The sequence below is a fragment of the Arachis ipaensis genome, chromosome B2 (assembly GCF_059453495.1).
Source record: "Arachis ipaensis isolate K30076 ecotype BB chromosome B2, ASM5945349v1, whole genome shotgun sequence".
Classification (NCBI taxonomy): domain Eukaryota; kingdom Viridiplantae; phylum Streptophyta; class Magnoliopsida; order Fabales; family Fabaceae; genus Arachis; species Arachis ipaensis.
Genome location: NC_142437.1, coordinates 24,233,400 through 24,252,791, shown reverse-complemented (window position 1 = coordinate 24,252,791; position 19,392 = coordinate 24,233,400).

Sequence of the window (19,392 nt, the reverse complement as noted above, 5' to 3'; positions counted from 1 at the left end):
TTAAAGGCCTTAGTTTCTGCATTGGAGACACAGAGACTTGAGGGGAATCCAGCCCCTGAGGGGGAACTTTGGATGATTTTCTTTTAGTTTTGTAATTGAATTCAGAGCTATGACTCACTAAACCCCTTTCATTGGGTTAGGGAGCTCTATTGTAATTCAATGAATCAATAATAGTTTTATCTTCTTCTTCAATCTTTTCTCTTGAATTTTGTTAGAAAGCTTCTCGATCTAATTCCATTGGGTAGTTGTCTTGGGAAAGAAACTACCCATAATTGGAATCCTTCGGAACCTTGGGAAAGGAATGGAGGATTCATGCTAGAGAAGCTTTCTCACAGTGAATTGGATTGGGGTTTGGGTGGATATTGTGACATGTAATCCTACCAAATTGTGGTTCATGAAACTGTGTGGTATAATCAGTGATCGAGCATCATCTCTTCTTATGAACATTTAAACCAAGGGATTGGGAATTTGTTTGTTTTTAGAGAGAATTGGTGAGCCAAGGGATTGGGATCCAATCATATAAGATTGCCAAGCAAAATTCAATGAATGCATTGGTTGAGGAAGGGATAAAAGTTGTTTTGATTCGGAGATCTCAATATCTCCTAACACCCAATGAACTCCCCATTTCTGATTTCCACTTTCTCTTTACATTCTGCAACTCAATTCATGCAATCACCCCCATTCCCTTTTAATTTCAGCAATTTAGCTTCTGCTCTTTAATTCATGCAATTTAAGATTCCGCCATTTCAATTTCTTGCCATTTACGTTTCCCGCCAATTTTACATTCCGCAATTCTCATCTAATTCTTGATTCCGCTCAACTAGACACACTTCTAATCCGAATTGCTCATTCAACCAATCCTTGTGGGATTCGACCTCACTCTATTGTGAGTTTTTACTTGACGATAACCGGTGCACTTGCCGGAAGGAATTTTGCCGATCGTGCAATTTCCTAAATCGTAGCATAACAAGTTTATGCGCATCAAGTTTATGGCGCCGTTGCCGGGGATTGGTTTTCGATTGACAATTCTCCAATTGGAAGTTAACTAGATTGAGCAATTTTTCTTTTCTTTTGTTAATAGTTTTTGTTTCAGTTTATTACTGCTAATTTCTGCAAATTTTAATTTGTTTTCTTTGCTTATTCACTTGTTAGCATACTAACCACTAGCTGTTTGTGATATTGCCTCACTATGGAATTTCCACTATCTTTGGATGAGTATTGTTTGAGACTGAGCACATTGCAAAAAAGAAAGGAGTATCCATCATCTTTTGGTCAATCAAAATTCATGAGAAACTCTCCACCACCACAGAATGATTCATGTTATTATGCTCATGGTGGGTGGGAGTATCAGGAACAGGAAACGGGGTACGTCCCAGAGCCACAAAATGGTCCATGTTTTGGTGAATTTGATCACTACTCAAGTTGTGGCTGGGAAGATCAAAACCAAAGAGATTTCACTTATTCACACCCCATTCATCAAGAGCCATCACCTCTGAATTATCCAACCTCACCTCCTAGTTTTACATATCCAAATTCTTCATCACTTGAGCATTTCTCAGCACAAAATTCCTTCTCAAATTCATACAATTCATTTCACTATCCACAAGACTCATTCCACTACACACAAGAGTCATACCACTACCAACACTCCAACCAAAGACTCTATCAGCCCACACAAAACACATACTCCCAGCCACCATATCACAGCCAAGATAATCAACCTCATCAACCCAATCCAAACCAACAATTTCAAGATCAATTAAACAGGATAGAAGGAATGATTGCAACTATGGGCAGAGATGTGGCCGATTTGAAAAGCTTTAAGGAAGAAGTGATATCCAACTTACAAAATCATGGTGCGGCCATTCAAAAGCTAGAAGCACAAATTGGATATCTATCAAAGCAAATCCCTACCCACAATTCTTCTAGTGATACCATGGCAAACCCAAGGGAGGAATCAGAAGAACAAGAAAGGGAGAAAGTCAATCAAGGGAGATCACACTCCAATGACACAGAGAGTTGCAAAGAGGAAGGGTTCATTGAACCACAAATTCAGGAAGCTTTTGATGAACAGGATACTCCAACTGTCCAACAACAACCAAGTTCTGAGATCAAGGATGTGAAGGCAGTAGAAACAAGCACCAAAATGAGGATTGTGACCGAGAAACAAAGGATCATATCCATGAAGAAGAGAAGGTCGAAGAACAATCCAACTCCTGAGCCAACAAGCAAGTTCACTCAAGCCAATCACAAGGGAAAGCTTGCTGGAAAGAAGCATTCACAACAAGGGGCACTAACTAGCTCCTTTATCCACTTGAAGTCATTCCTATTAACAAACTGGAAGAAGAGGAAGAAAGTCAGGAACAGCATGTCAAGCTAATGACGTTAAAGAAGCGCTTGTTGGGAGGCAACCCAACCAAAGGTAGTTTTTCTTTTCTAGTTATTTCAATAAAAGAGTTAAGTAGATTTATCTGTATTGCAAGGAGCTAAGTTTGGTGTTGCACACCAAAACAATTCAAGGGTGAATGTGAGATTCTAAGTTTGGTGTTCCACCAAAAAAACTTCATTAAAAACACATTTCTACCTCAGCATGACTAGTCACTAGCTCCAACCAATCAGGGAAACTACTTAAACAATAGTTTAATTTCTAGTTCATAGTTTCTTTTTCTAGTTCATAGTTATTTTCTTAATAAAAGCACATGAGGTTTTCTGCATATGATCCCAATTGCTGCATATGGCAAGGAACTAAGTTTCGTGTTCACACACCAATCTAAGTTCAGAGGCCTACAAACATCCATGCATGCTAACCAATTCTCAAAGTGCTTGGGGAACAAGCAACTTCTAATAGCTTTGCAGGAAGACAATCAATCTCATGGAAGGAATATACATCATCATCAAAGAGAACACCAAGGCTAGGAAGGATGATGAACAACAAAGAAGATGCTAAAAGGTTGTATTGTCACTTAATTACTTGTACTTTGAATTGCTGATATTTGAAGTTTGCATGCACCCCTGCTTTAAGTTTGAGTCATTGCAGTTTTTGTTTGTCTGTTTGTTTAATTTTCAAATAAGTGATAGTCTAAGTGTCTGGATAACTTCATCTTCTTAAACAAATGCTTGCCATGCTTGTTCTGTTTCCATAAAATAAAAGAAATGTTTGAACAAAAGTAACTCAATTCCATTTGGTAAGAAATCAAATAAGATTAAGTGTTGGTATGCATGTTTGATTGAATAGTCAGCTCACTAAGAAATAAAGTTAGAATTGTCACTTTTAGTGGAAATTAGGATGCTGTCTATGGATCTTGATGAATAAATGTCTTTGGCCATGAAAAAGAAAGAAAAAGAAGAAGAAAAAGCCACTGAAAAATGGCAACCAAAAAGCAAAAAAAATTGAGAAAATAAGCTAGGCACCAATGGTTTGAACTTCTGAGACAAATGCCTGTGGTGTTTATGTATTAAGGATATGCTTGGATGAATAGGTTCTGAGGAGTGTTTCAACACTTGGTAACTTGGGTTAACTAACCCGGGATTATCAACCAAAAGTCCATTATCAAGAGCAACCTAAATACAAAACATTTAGTCACACAAAGAGGTGCTGGGCACCAATGTCTCAAGAAGAAATGTGAACTAAAATGCCTGTAGTGGATATGTGTAGTGCACTAATAAGAAAAAGAAAATGCCAAAGGCTTGAGCAACACATGACACTGAGCAACAAGGAGCAAATAAGCTCAAAGAAAAAGAAAAACAAAGAAAAGAAACTTGCCAAGGATATGTGAATAACAAGAGGCCATAAGCAGTGTTTTAGTGGAAACATAAAAAGTGACATTCTTACCTAAGAAACAATAAAGTGATGCTGCAACAACTTTCTGCATGAACACGCCATTAATCAATGTCAATTACTTACCGATATGGCTAATGAATTTACTTTCTGTTTCATTCTTTCTTCTCAATAATTCAGAACTTGCTTGGGGACAAGCAAGGATTAAGTTTGGTGTTGTGATGCCAAGGCATCTTAGGCAAGTTTCACTAGCCTTTTTCTTTTATTTTTAGTTGTTTTATGCATTTTCTTGAGCCTTAAGTAATCATTTGGGCCAAATAGTCATGCTTGTCTTAAATCATTCAACATGAAGATTTTGATGCAAATTCCATGAGTTTTTAGTTATATTACTTGAATGCTATGAATGGAAGATTTCTCATGAAATTTTGCAAGACTTTGATGCAATTGTTTGGATGATTTCAGGGAAGAAGAGGCTAGGCAAGGAAGCAACAAAATCAATAAAGGAAGCTTGAATATCACATGTGGAGTTTAAGTTCCAGTTTAAGCTTAAACTGGAACTTAAACTACCAAGCCATATAATGCTGGAATTGAAGTTTAACCTCCAGTTTAACCTTAAACTGGAGGTTAAACGCCAGAAGTGAGAATCTCACCAGGGGAGCATTTCCACGTTTAACCTCCAGTTTAACCTTAAACTGGAGGTTAAACGCCAGAAGTAAGAAAGGCACCAGGAGCATTCCACGTTTAAGCTCCAGTTTAACCTTAAACTGGAGCTTAAACGTGTTCGACTATTTTTCTCCTCCAGGGTTGCTTTCTCATTTCCACGTTTAAGCTTCAGTTTAACCTTAAACTGAAGCTTAAACGTGCTCGAGCTTGTGCCTCCAGGGAGTGCCAGCGTTTAAGCTCCAGTTTAAGCTTAAACTGGAGCTTAAACGTGTTATATGGAACAGCTTGACCATGCCTTCTTCAAACATAAATAACTTGAGCTACAAAACTCCAAATGAGGTGATTCAAAATGCATTGGAAAGAAGACATCTAGAGATTTCTAAGCATATATGGTATGCATGGTGGATACTAAAAATTGAGGGAGAAAACAGCCCCGTAATGTGCATAGAAGAGCATAGTACCAACATGCAATCAGGCCAGCTGACCTCTTCACCTTCCATGGAGTATAACTCGAGTTGTAGAAATCCAATTGAGGTGCTTCCAGTTGCGTTAGAAAGCTGACATCCATAGCTTTCCAACGAGGTATAATAGTCTATATTTGGCATCAAATTGGCAAGGTTGACAAGAGAACAAAGTGACGACTCAAGAAAGGGGGGTGCAACGTTTGAGTGTAGTTTAATGGATCATTATCCTTTTTGGATCAATTATGTCACTCTACCCTTCAAGCAAGCAAGGCCCATCAACAACACCAAATCAAGGCCACAAGAATCATCTAGAATAGTTTATTTTCATTTGATTGTAATTTGCTTTGAATTTCATTTTCATTTTGTAATTTAGGGAGCCTATTTAAAGGCCTTAGTTTCTGCATTGGAGACACAGAGACTTGAGGGGAATCCAGCCCCTGAGGGGGAACTTTGGATGATTTTCTTTTAGTTTTGTAATTGAATTCAGAGCTATGACTCACTAAACCCCTTTCATTGGGTTAGGGAGCTCTATTGTAATTCAATGAATCAATAATAGTTTTATCTTCTTCTTCAATCTTTTCTCTTGAATTTTGTTAGAAAGCTTCTCGATCTAATTCCATTGGGTAGTTGTCTTGGGAAAGAAACTACCCATAATTGGAATCCTTCGGAACCTTGGGAAAGGAATGGAGGATTCATGCTAGAGAAGCTTTCTCACAGTGAATTGGATTGGGGTTTGGGTGGATATTGTGACATGTAATCCTACCAAATTGTGGTTCATGAAACTGTGTGGTATAATCAGTGATCGAGCATCATCTCTTCTTATGAACATTTAAACCAAGGGATTGGGAATTTGTTTGTTTTTAGAGAGAATTGGTGAGCCAAGGGATTGGGATCCAATCATATAAGATTGCCAAGCAAAATTCAATGAATGCATTGGTTGAGGAAGGGATAAAAGTTGTTTTGATTCGGAGATCTCAATATCTCCTAACACCCAATGAACTCCCCATTTCTGATTTCCACTTTCTCTTTACATTCTGCAACTCAATTCATGCAATCACCCCCATTCCCTTTTAATTTCAGCAATTTAGCTTCTGCTCTTTAATTCATGCAATTTAAGATTCCGCCATTTCAATTTCTTGCCATTTACGTTTCCCGCCAATTTTACATTCCGCAATTCTCATCTAATTCTTGATTCCGCTCAACTAGACACACTTCTAATCCGAATTGCTCATTCAACCAATCCTTGTGGGATTCGACCTCACTCTATTGTGAGTTTTTACTTGACGATAACCGGTGCACTTGCCGGAAGGAATTTTGCCGATCGTGCAATTTCCTAAATCGTAGCATAACAAGTTTATGCGCATCATTAAACGCCAGAAGTGAGAATCTCACCAGGGGAGCATTTCCACGTTTAACCTCCAGTTTAACCTTAAACTGGAGGTTAAACGTGGAAGTAAGAAAGGCACCAGGAGCATTCCACGTTTAAGCTCCAGTTTAACCTTAAACTGGAGCTTAAACGTGTTCGACTATTTTTCTCCTCCAGGGTTGCTTTCTCATTTCCACGTTTAAGCTTCAGTTTAACCTTAAACTGAAGCTTAAACGTGCTCGAGCTTGTGCCTCCAGGGAGTGCCAGCGTTTAAGCTCCAGTTTAAGCTTAAACTGGAGCTTAAACGTGTTATATGGAACAGCTTGACCATGCCTTCTTCAAACATAAATAACTTGAACTACAAAATTCAGTGGTGTGTAATAGGTAAAGGTATACTCACCCCCGGGCGGGATACCAAAAAGACGCTGGAAGAGCTCCAGCATAATGCGGATGTTCCCATTTTCTAGCTTGAGGGTGCTCGTTTCAGTGTCATAGGCTTTGGCCAACATCACCATTATGCCTTGCCTCACTTGCCACTTCGGAACAAGCTTCAGGAAACCAAAACCAATTTCTTCTATCTCATCAAGCTTTGCTTGATCCTGATTGGTTTCCAGTTCTTTGAACAAGTCCGCTATGTAATATGGTGAGCATCTTGTCTCTAGTAATTTCTGTAAAACATACCACGGGACTGTCAGAAGGAAACAACTGAATAGGAACTATAACAAGAGCACAACATTGTGGATGAGGTTTTACCGGCTTTCCCATGTATATAAGTTGGTCTCTTCATAAATAGCAGAAATTGATTCCAAGTAGAAACTTCACTTGTGTTATCCAAAGTCAACTAATCTAAAATTACAAAAATTTATAATGAGAAAAGCATTTATTTAACCTATTTATAACCATCGTACACTAATCTTATGAACAAGACACATCTGATGTAAAGAACGAACACTCTCAAAGGCAAATTATTATACACACCAATTATAATTTCAATTTGCTAACAAAAGCTCCTAGAAATATGTCAAAAAATCAGCTAAATGTTAAAAGAAGCCACAACCATTGTAAAATCATTGTGCACCATTGCTCTTGTCGCTCAGTGAATCATGAGGGAACCAAATATGTACAGAAACACATGTTGATCGCAACGGATTTTGTAACTAAAAAAAATTACAGCAATTATTTAACCTATTTGTATAATCACATGCCCAATTTCAGTAGGGAAAAATTTTTTTCTGCACAATACAAAAAGACTAAGTATGCTTAAAATATACACTCATTCTCAACTGAATTTGTTTCTCCATGTATCACAAGAAAATTCACCAAAAGACACATTACTATGAACAATACACACATTAAGCAAATTAAACTGTGAAAAAAAAAATATCAGTGAATGTTGCTAAAATTTGCAAGACACATCTGAGAAAAAGGTGTACTCCAAAAAAAAAATGTAGACCCAAAAAATACAAATTCAATTTGCTAATAAAAAGCTCATTTAAACATTTCTATAAACGCAAAATGTTAATACATGCCACACCAATCATATAATAAATTTTTACCACTTTAGTTGTCGCTCGGGGAATAAAAGAAGGAACCAAATATCTAATAAAAAACACATAGATCTCAATGCATTGTTCAACATATATACTCATTCTCAACTGAATTTGTTTCTATGTGTTTCACAATAAAATGTACCACAAAACACATTAAGCTACTATGAAAAAGTCACATTAAGCAAATTAAATCGAAAAAAAAACAAAATTAGAGAATATTGATAAGATGAACAACACGCCTCTGAGGTTAAGTTGGTGTACTTTTAACAGAAAATTAGTAGATGGTGCACGAAATTGTGATCATCAACAATGGCGCCAAAGACTTGGTGCTCTCAAATGTGAATCACACTTTGTCACAACTTTGCACAACTAACCAGCAAGTGCACTGGGTCGTCCAAGTAATAAACCTTACGTGAGTAAGGGTCGATCCCACAGAGATTGTCGGCTTGAAGCAAGCTATGGTCACCTTGTAAATCTCAGTCAGGTGGATTCAGATGGTTATAGAGAATTGATAATTAAAATATAAACTAGGATAGAGATACTGATGCCAAGGCATCTTAGGCTAGTTTCACTAGCCTTTTTCTTTTATTTTTAGTTGTTTTATGCATTTTCTTGAGCCTTAAGTAATCATTTGGGCCAAATAGTCATGCTTGTCTTAAATCATTCAACATGAAGATTTTGATGCAAATTCCATGAGTTTTTAGTTATATTACTTGAATTGCCATGAATGGAAGATTTCTCATGAAATTTTGCAAGACTTTGATGCAATTGTTTGGATGATTTCAGGGAAGAAGAGGCTAGGCAAGGAAGCAACAAAATCAATAAAGGAAGCTTGAATATCACATGTGGAGTTTAAGTTCCAGTTTAAGCTTAAACTGGAACTTAAACTACCAAGCCATATAATGCTGGAATTGAAGTTTAACCTCCAGTTTAACCTTAAACTGGAGGTTAAACGCCAGAAGTGAGAATCTCACCAGGGGAGCATTTCCACGTTTAACCTCCAGTTTAACCTTAAACTGGAGGTTAAACGTGGAAGTAAGAAAGGCACCAGGAGCATTCCACGTTTAAGCTCCAGTTTAACCTTAAACTGGAGCTTAAACGTGTTCGACTATTTTTCTCCTCCAGGGTTGCTTTCTCATTTCCACGTTTAAGCTTCAGTTTAACCTTAAACTGAAGCTTAAACGTGCTCGAGCTTGTGCCTCCAGGGAGTGCCAGCGTTTAAGCTCCAGTTTAAGCTTAAACTGGAGCTTAAACGTGTTATATGGAACAGCTTGACCATGCCTTCTTCAAACATAAATAACTTGAGCTACAAAACTCCAAATGAGGTGATTCAAAATGCATTGGAAAGAAGACATCTAGAGCTTTCCAAGCATATATGGCATGCATGGTGGATACTAAAAATTGAGGGAGAAAACAGCCCCGTAATGTGCATAGAAGAGCATAGTACCAACATGCAATCAGGCCAGCTGACCTCTTCACCTTCCATGGAGTATAACTCGAGTTGTAGAACTCCAAATGATGCACTTCCAGTTGCATTGGAAAGTAGACATCCAGAGCTTTCCAACGATGTATAGAAGTATGGGGTGGACAATGCAACTGAGCTCCCAAAATTGGCATTTTCGAGCACGTTTAAGTGACTTAAACGTTGGCTTAAACGCTGTCAAACCAACCAGCAACCTTGTCACCTTCAATCAACCATAACTTGAGCTATAGAGATCCAATTGAGGTGCTTCCAGTTGCGTTAGAAAGCTGACATCCATAGCTTTCCAACGAGGTATAATAGTCTATATTTGGCATCAAATTGGCAAGGGTGACAAGAGAACAAAGTGACGACTCAAGAAAGGGGGGTGCAACGTTTGAGTGTAGTTTAATGGATCATTATCCTTTTTGGATCAATTATGTCACTCTACCCTTCAAGCAAGCAAGGCCCATCAACAACACCAAATCAAGGCCACAAGAGTCATCTAGAATAGTTTATTTTCATTTGATTGTAATTTGCTTTGAATTTCATTTTCATTTTGTAATTTAGGGAGCCTATTTAAAGGCCTTAGTTTCTGCATTTGAGAGAGACGGAGGAAAGGGGAATCCAGCCCCTGAGGGGGCATCGGGGAACTTTGGATCATTTTCTTGAGTTTTGTAATTGAATTCAGAGCTATGACTCACTAAACCCCTTTCATTGGGTTAGGGAGCTCTATTGTAATTCAATGAATCAATAATAGTTTATTCTTCTTCTTCAATCTTTTCTCTTGAATTTTGTTAGAAAGCTTCTCGATCTAATTCCATTGGTTAGTTGTCTTGGGAAAGAGACTATCCATAATTGGAATCCTTCGGAACCTTGGGAAAGGAATGGAGGATTCATGCTAGAGAAGCTTTCTCACAGTGAATTGGATTGGGATTTGGATGGATATTGTGACATGTAATCCTACCAAATTGTGGTTCATGAAACTGTGTGGTATAATCAGTGATCGAGCATCATCTCTTCTTACAAACATTTAAACCAAGGGATTGGGAATTTGTTTATTTTTAGAGAGAATTGGTGAGCCAAGGGATTGGGATCCAATCATATAAGATTGCCAAGCAAAATTCAATGAACGCATTGGTTGAGGAAGAGATAAACATGTTTTGATTCGGAGATCTCAATATCTCCTAAAACCCAATGAATTCCCATCTCCGATTTCCACTTTCTCTTTACATTCTGCAATTAAATTCATGCAATCACCCCCATCCCTTTTAATTTCAGCAATTTAGCTTCTCGCTCTTTAATTCATGCAATTTTACATTCCGCAATTCTCATCTAAATCTTGATTCCGCTCAACTAGAACATACTTCTAATCCGAATTGCTCACTCAACCAATCCTTGTGGGATTCGACCTCACTCTTTTGTGAGTTTTTACTTGACGATAACCGGTGCACTTGCCGGAAGGAATTTTGCCGATCGTGCAATTTCCTAAATCGTAGCATAACAAGTTTATGCGCATCAAGTTTATGAAAAAAGTTCTCTTTGGAATGAAGTTGCTGCTAAGGGTTTTAAGCATTTCTGTGACTGCTTAGAATGGTTGTTCCTTTCATATAATTCAAAGGTTGTTGTGTTCAGTTGATCTTTATGGTGGAACACCAAACTTAGAGTCACACATTCCCCTTTGAATTATTGATCCACGAATTCATTGTTTGGTGTGAAACACCAAACTTAATTCTTTGCAATGCACAGAAACTACTTCACCCTTTTTTTTTTATTGAAAGAAAACTACTTCACTTCCTCCATCACTTGAGGAAGTGATGGAGGAAGATTGATGCGCATAAACTAGTTATGCTATGATTTAGGAAATTGCACGATCGGCAAAATTCCTTCCGGCAAGTGCACCGGTTATCGTCAAGTAAAAACTCACAATAGAGTGAGGTCGAATCCCACAAGGATTGGTTGAGTGAGCAATTCGGATTAGAAGTGTGTTCTAGTTGAGCGGAATCAAGATTTAGATGAGAATTGCGGAATGTAAAATTGGCGGGAAACGTAAATGACAAGAAATTTAAATGGCGGAATCTTAAATTGCATGAAGTAAAGAGCAGAAGCTAAATTGCTGAAATTAAAAGGGAATGGGGGTGATTGCATGAATGTAATTGCAGAATGTAAAGAGAAAGTGGAAATCAGAAATGGGGAATTCATTGGGTTATAGGAGATATTGAGATCTCCGAATCAAAACATGTTTATCTCTTCCTCAAGCAATGCGTTCATTGAATTTTGCTTGGCAATCTTATATGATTGGATCCCAATCCCTTGGCTCACCAATTCTCTCTAAAAACAAACAAATTCCCAATCCCTTGGTTTAAATGTTCATAAGAAGAGATGATGCTCGATCACTGATTATACCACACAGTTTCATGAACCACAATTTGGTAGGATTACATGTCACAATATCCATCCAAACCCCAATCCAATTCACTGTGAGAAAGCTTCTCTAGCATGAATCCTCCATTCCTTTCCCAAGGTTCCGAAGGATTCCAATTATGGGTAGTTTCTTTCCCAAGACAACTACCCAATGGAATTAGATCGAGAAGCTTTCTAACAAAATTCAAGAGAAAAGATTGAAGAAGAAGATAAACTATTATTGATTCATTGAATTACAATAGAGCTCCCTAACCCAATGAAAGGGGGTTTAGTGAGTCATAGCTCTGAATTCAATTACAAAGATATGAAAACTAGCCAAAATGAAAAGGTAAAAGTCCTTCCTAACTTAAATTCTATCCTATTTATACACTTTCTATATTGAGCTTCTGTTGTGTTTCTTGGGCTTTGAGGCCTCTCCCTGCTTTCCTTTTGCCTTGGGTTTATGATCCATAATCTTGATGAGGCTGTTGATCCAAATTCTGTAACATTCATTGAGCCAACTTAGTGATAATCAAATAATGACACATGACTCAATAAATTGAAATTTCAGACTCATCAATCCTTCAGGCCCAATCCCATAAACCATGATATTCAATTGGGTTTCATACCAGAGTAAGTTTAAGTTAATGTTTGTGCTCAAATACTAACTTAAACCGCAATATTTTTGGCCCAGAAACCTTTTCCAAGAGTGGCGTTTAAGTTGCAGTTTAAGCTTAAACTGTAGCTTAAACGCCAGACACTTCCAGTGATGCCTTTTGTGGAAGCACGTTTAAGCTTCAGTTTAAGGTTAAACTGAAGCTTAAACGTGGAAATGGAAGAAGGCAGCCCTGGAGGGTAACTTAGTCGAACACGTTTAAGCTTCAGTTTAAGGTTAAACTGAAGCTTAAACGTGGAGATAGGAAAGGCAGCCCTGGAGGTCGAACACGTTTAAGCTCCAGTTTAAGGTTAAACTGGAGCTTAAACGTGGAAATGGAAGAAGGCATCCTGGAGGTCGAACACGTTTAAGCTCCAGTTTAAGGTTAAACTGGAGCTTAAACGTGGAAGCTGAGAAAGGTAGCCCTGGAGGTGTCGAACACGTTTAAGCTCCAGTTTAAGGTTAAACTGGAGCTTAAACGTGGAAATGGAGAAAGCAACCCTGGAGGAGAAAACTTGGTCGAACACGTTTAAGCTCCAGTTTAAGGTCAAACTGGAGCTTAAATGTGGAAATGGCTCCCTGGTGCACTTCCCATTTCTGGCGTTTAACCTCCAGTTTAAGGTTAAACTGGAGGTTAAACGTGGAAATGCTTCCTGATTGGCATTCTCATTCTGGCGTTTAACCTCCAGTTTAAGGTTAAACTGGAGGTTAAACGTGGAATGCTTCTTTGGTGAGACTTTCATTCTGGCGTTTAACCTCCAGTTTAAGGTTAAACTGGAGGTTAAACTTCAGTTTCAGCATTTCTTAGCCTTCATGATTCTGGCGTTTAAGCTCCAGTTTAGGCTTAAACTGGAACTTAAACTCCACATGTGATATTCAAGCTTCCTTTATTGACTTTGTTGCTTCCTTGCCTAGCCTCTTCTTCCCTGAAATCATCCAAACAATTGCATCAAAGTCTTGCAAAATTTCATGAGAAATCTTCCATTCATAGCATTCAAGTAATATAACTAAAAACTCATGGAATTTGCATCAAAATCATACTGTTTGGATGGTTCATTGCTTTGTTCTTCTTTTAACCATTCTTGGTTACTTTAAGCTCAAGAAAATGCATAAAACATCTAAAACTATCAAAAAAATGCTAGTGAAACTAGCCTAAGATGCCTTGGCATCAGGGGGCATCGGGGAACTTTGGATCATTTTCTTGAGTTTTGTAATTGAATTCAGAGCTATGACTCACTAAACCCCTTTCATTGGGTTAGGGAGCTCTATTGTAATTCAATGAATCAATAATAGTTTATTCTTCTTCTTCAATCTTTTCTCTTGAATTTTGTTAGAAGGCTTCTCGATCTAATTCCATTGGTTAGTTGTCTTGGGAAAGAAACTATCCATAATTGGAATCCTTCGGAACCTTGGGAAAGGAATGGAGGATTCATGCTAGAGAAGCTTTCTCACAGTGAATTGGATTGGGATTTGGATGGATATTGTGACATGTAATCCTACCAAATTGTGGTTCATGAAACTGTGTGGTATAATCAGTGATCGAGCATCATCTCTTCTTACAAACATTTAAACCAAGGGATTGGGAATTTGTTTGTTTTTAGAGAGAATTGGTGAGCCAAGGGATTGGGATCCAATCATATAAGATTGCCAAGCAAAATTCAATGAACGCATTGGTTGAGGAAGAGATAAACATGTTTTGATTCGGAGATCTCAATATCTCCTAAAACCCAATGAATTCCCCATCTCCGATTTCCACTTTCTCTTTACATTCTGCAATTAAATTCATGCAATCACCCCCGTTCCCTTTTAATTTCAGCAATTTAGCTTCTGCTCTTTACTTCATGCAATTTAAGATTCCGCAATTCTCATCTAAATCTTGATTCCGCTCAACTAGAACATACTTCTAATCCGAATTGCTCACTCAACCAATCCTTGTGGGATTCGACCTCACTCTATTGTGAGTTTTTACTTGACGATAACCGGTGCACTTGCCGGAAGGAATTTTGCCGATCGTGCAATTTCCTAAATCGTAGCATAACTAGTTTATGCGCACCAAGTTTACGGCGCCGTTGCCGGGGAACGAACCCGGGTCACCCGCGTGACAGGCGGGAATACTCACCACTATATTTAGGGGAATTTCTTTTTTTTTTTTTTTTGAGCTTATTTGCTCCTTGTTGCTCAGTGTCATGTGTTGCACAAGCCTTTGGCATTTTCTTTTTCTTATTAGTGCACTACACATATCCACTACAGGCATTTTAGTTCACATTTCTTCTTGAGACATTGGTGCCCAGCACCTCTTTGTGTGACTAAATGTTTTGTATTTAGGTTGCTCTTGATAATGGACTTTTGGTTGATAATCCCGGGTTAGTTAACCCAAGTTACCAAGTGTTGAAACACTCCTCAGAACCTATTCATCCAAGCATATCCTTAATACATAAACACCATAGGCATTTGTCTCAGAAGTTCAAACCATTGGTGCCTAGCTTATTTTCTCAATTTTTTTTGCTTTTTGGTTGCCCTTTTTCAGTGGCTTTTTCTTCTTCTTCTTCTTTCTTTTTCATGGCCAAAGACATTTATTCATCAAGATCCATAGACAGCATCCTAATTTCCACTAAAAGTGACAATTCTAACTTTATTTCTTAGTGAGCTGACTATTCAATCAAACATGCATACCACCACTTAATCTTATTTGATTTCTTACTAAATGGAATTGAGTTACTTTTGTTCAAACTTTTCTTTTATTTTTGGAAACAGAACAAGCATGGCAAGCATACATTTAAGCAAGTGAAGTTTATCCAGACACTTAGACTATCACTTATTTGGAAATTAAACAAACAGACAAACAAAAACTGCAATGACTCAAACTTAAAGCAGGGGTGCATGCAAACTTCCAATGTCAGCAATTCAAAGTACAAGCAATTAAGTGACAATACAACCTTTTAGCATCTTCTTTGTTGTTCATCATCCTTCCTAGCCTTGGTGTTCTCTTTGATGATGATGTATATTCCTTCCATGAGATTGATTGTCTTCCTGCAAAGCTATTAGAAGTTGCTTGTTCCCCAAGCACTTTGAGAATTGGTTAGCATGCATGGATGTTTGTAGGCCTCTGAACTTAGATTGGTGTGTGAACACGAAACTTAGTTCCTTGCCATATGCAGCAATTGGGATCATATGCAGAAAACCTCATGTGCTTTTATTAAGAAAATAACTATGAACTAGAAAAAGAAACTATGAACTAGAAATTAAACTATTGTTTAAGTAGTTTCCCTGATTGGTTGGAGCTAGTGACTAGTCATGCTGAGGTAGAAATGTGCTTTTAATGAAGTTTTTTTTTTTTTTGGTGGAACACCAAACTTAGAATCTCACATTCACCCTTGAATTGTTTTGGTGTGCAACACCAAACTTAGCTCCTTGCAATACAGATAAATCTACTTAACTCTTTTATTGAAATAACTAGAAAAGAAAAACTACCTTTGGTTGGGTTGCCTCCCAACAAGCGCTTCTTTAACGTCATTAGCTTGACATGCTGTTCCTAACTTTCTTCCTCTTCTTCCAGTTTGTTAAGAGGAATGACTTCAAGTGGATAAAGGAGCTAGTTAGTGCCCCTTGTTGTGAATGCTTCTTTCCAGCAAGCTTTCCCTTGTGATTGGCTTGAGTGAACTTGCTTGTTGGCTCAGGAGTTGGATTGTTCTTCGACCTTCTCTTCTTCATGGATATGATCCTTTGTTTCTCAGTCACAATCCTCATTTTGGTGCTTGTTTCTACTGCCTTCACATCCTTGATCTCAGAACTTGGTTGTTGTTGGACAGTTGGAGTATCCTGTTCATCAAAAGCTTCCTGAATTTGTGGTTCAATGAACCCTTCCTCTTTGCAACTCTCTGTGTCATTGGAGTGTGATCTCCCTTGATTGACTTTCTCCCTTTCTTGTTCTTCTGATTCCTCCCTTGGGTTTGCCATGGTATCACTAGAAGAATTGTGGGTAGGGATTTGCTTTGATAGATATCCAATTTGTGCTTCTAGCTTTTGAATGGCAGCACCATGATTTTGTAAGTTGGATATCACTTCTTCCTTAAAGCTTTTCAAATCGGCCACATCTCTGCCCATAGTTGCAATCATTCCTTCTATCCTGTTTAATTGATCTTGAAATTGTTGGTTCGGATTGGGTTGATGAGGTTGATTATCTTGGCTGTGATATGGTGGCTGGGAGTATGTGTTTTGTGTGGGCTGATAGAGTCTTTGGTTGGAGTGTTGGTAGTGGTATGACTCTTGTGTGTAGTGGAATGAGTCTTGTGGATAGTGAAATGAATTGTATGAATTTGAGAAGGAATTTTGTGCTGAGAAATGCTCAAGTGATGAAGAATTTGGATATGTAAAACTAGGAGGTGAGGTTGGATAATTCAGAGGTGATGGCTCTTGATGAATGGGGTGTGAATAAGTGAAATCTCTTTGGTTTTGATCTTCCCAGCCACAACTTGAGTAGTGATCAAATTCACCAAAACATGGACCATTTTGTGGCTCTGGGAAGTACCCCGTTTCCTGTTCCTGATACTCCCACCCACCATGAGCATAATAACATGAATCATTCTGTGGTGGTGGAGAGTCTCTCATGAATTTTGATTGACCAAAAGATGATGGATACTCCTTTCTTTTTTGCAATGTGCTCAGTCTCAAACAATACTCATCCAAAGATAGTGGAAATTCCATAGTGAGGCAATATCACAAACAGCTAGTGGTTAGTATGCTAACAAGTGAATAAGCAAAGAAAACAAATTAAAATTTGCAGAAATTAGCAGTAATAAACTGAAACAAAAACTATTAACAAAAGAAAAGAAAAATTGCTCAATCTAGTTAACTTCCAATTGGAGAATTCTCAATCGAAAACCAATCCCCGGCAACGGCGCCATAAACTTGATGCGCATAAACTTGTTATGCTACGATTTAGGAAATTGCACGATCGGCAAAATTCCTTCCGGCAAGTGCACCGGTTATCGTCAAGTAAAAACTCACAATAGAGTGAGGTCGAATCCCACAAGGATTGGTTGAGTGAGCAATTCGGATTAGAAGTATGTTCTAGTTGAGCGGAATCAAGATTTAGATGAGAATTGCGGAATGTAAAATTGCATGAATTAAAGAGCGAGAAGCTAAATTGCTGAAATTAAAAGGGATGGGGGTGATTGCATGAATTTAATTGCAGAATGTAAAGAGAAAGTGGAAATCGGAGATGGGGAATTCATTGGGTTTTAGGAGATATTGAGATCTCCGAATCAAAACATGTTTATCTCTTCCTCAACCAATGCGTTCATTGAATTTTGCTTGGCAATCTTATATGATTGGATCCCAATCCCTTGGCTCACCAATTCTCTCTAAAAACAAACAAATTCCCAATCCCTTGGTTTAAATGTTTGTAAGAAGAGATGATGCTCGATCACTGATTATACCACACAGTTTTATGAACCACAATTTGGTAGGATTACATGTCACAATATCCATCCAAATCCCAATCCAATTCACTGTGAGAAAGCTTCTCTAGCATGAATCCTCCATTCCTTTCCCAAGGTTCCGAAGGATTCCAATTATGGATAGTCTCTTTCCCAAGACAACTAACCAATGGAATTAGATCGAGAAGCTTTCTAACAAAATTCAAGAGAAAAGATTGAAGAAGAAGAATAAACTATTATTGATTCATTGAATTACAATAGAGCTCCCTAACCCAATGAAAGGGGTTTAGTGAGTCATAGCTCTGAATTCAATTACAAAACTCAAGAAAATGATCCAAAGTTCCCCGATGCCCCCTCAGGGGCTGGATTCCCCTTTCCTCCGTCTCTCTCAAATGCAGAAACTAAGGCCTTTAAATAGGCTCCCTAAATTACAAAATGAAAATGAAATTCAAAGCAAATTACAATCAAATGAAAATAAACTATTCTAGATGATTCTTGTGGCCTTGATTTGGTGTTGTTGATGGGCCTTGCTTGCTTGAAGGGTAGAGTGACATAATTGATCCAAAAAGGATAATGATCCATTAAACTACACTCAAACGTTGCACCCCCCTTTCTTGAGTCGTCACTTTGTTCTCTTGTCAACCTTGCCAATTTGATGCCAAATATAGACTATTATACCTCGTTGGAAAGCTATGGATGTCAGCTTTCTAACGCAACTGGAAGCACCTCAATTGGATCTCTATAGCTCAAGTTATGGTTGATTGAAGGTGACAAGGTTGCTGGTTGGTTTGACAGCGTTTAAGCCAACGTTTAAGTCACTTAAACGTGCTCGAAAATGCCAATTTTGGGAGCTCAGTTGCATTGTCCACCCCATACTTCTATACATCGTTGGAAAGCTCTGGATGTCTACTTTCCAATGCAACTGTAAGCGCATCATTTGGAGTTCTACAACTCGAGTTATACTCCATGGAAGGTGAAGAGGTCAGCTGGCCTGATTGCATGTTGGTACTATGCTCTTCTATGCACATTACGGGGCTGTTTTCTCCCTCAATTTTTAGTATCCACCATGCATGCCATATATGCTTGGAAAGCTCTAGATGTCTTCTTTCCAATGCATTTTGAATCACCTCATTTGGAGTTTTGTAGCTCAAGTTATTTATGTTTGAAGAAGGCATGGTCAAGCTGTTCCATATAACACGTTTAAGCTCCAGTTTAAGCTTAAACTGGAGCTTAAACGCTGGCACTCCCTGGAGGCACAAGCTCGAGCACGTTTAAGCTTCAGTTTAAGGTTAAACTGAAGCTTAAACGTGGAAATGAGAAAGCAACCCTGGAGGAGAAAAATAGTCGAACACGTTTAAGCTCCAGTTTAAGGTTAAACTGGAGCTTAAACGTGGAATGCTCCTGGTGCCTTTCTTACTTCCACGTTTAACCTCCAGTTTAAGGTTAAACTGGAGGTTAAACGTGGAAATGCTCCCCTGGTGAGATTCTCACTTCTGGCGTTTAACCTCCAGTTTAAGGTTAAACTGGAGGTTAAACTTCAATTCCAGCATTATATGGCTTGGTAGTTTAAGTTCCAGTTTAAGCTTAAACTGGAACTTAAACTCCACATGTGATAT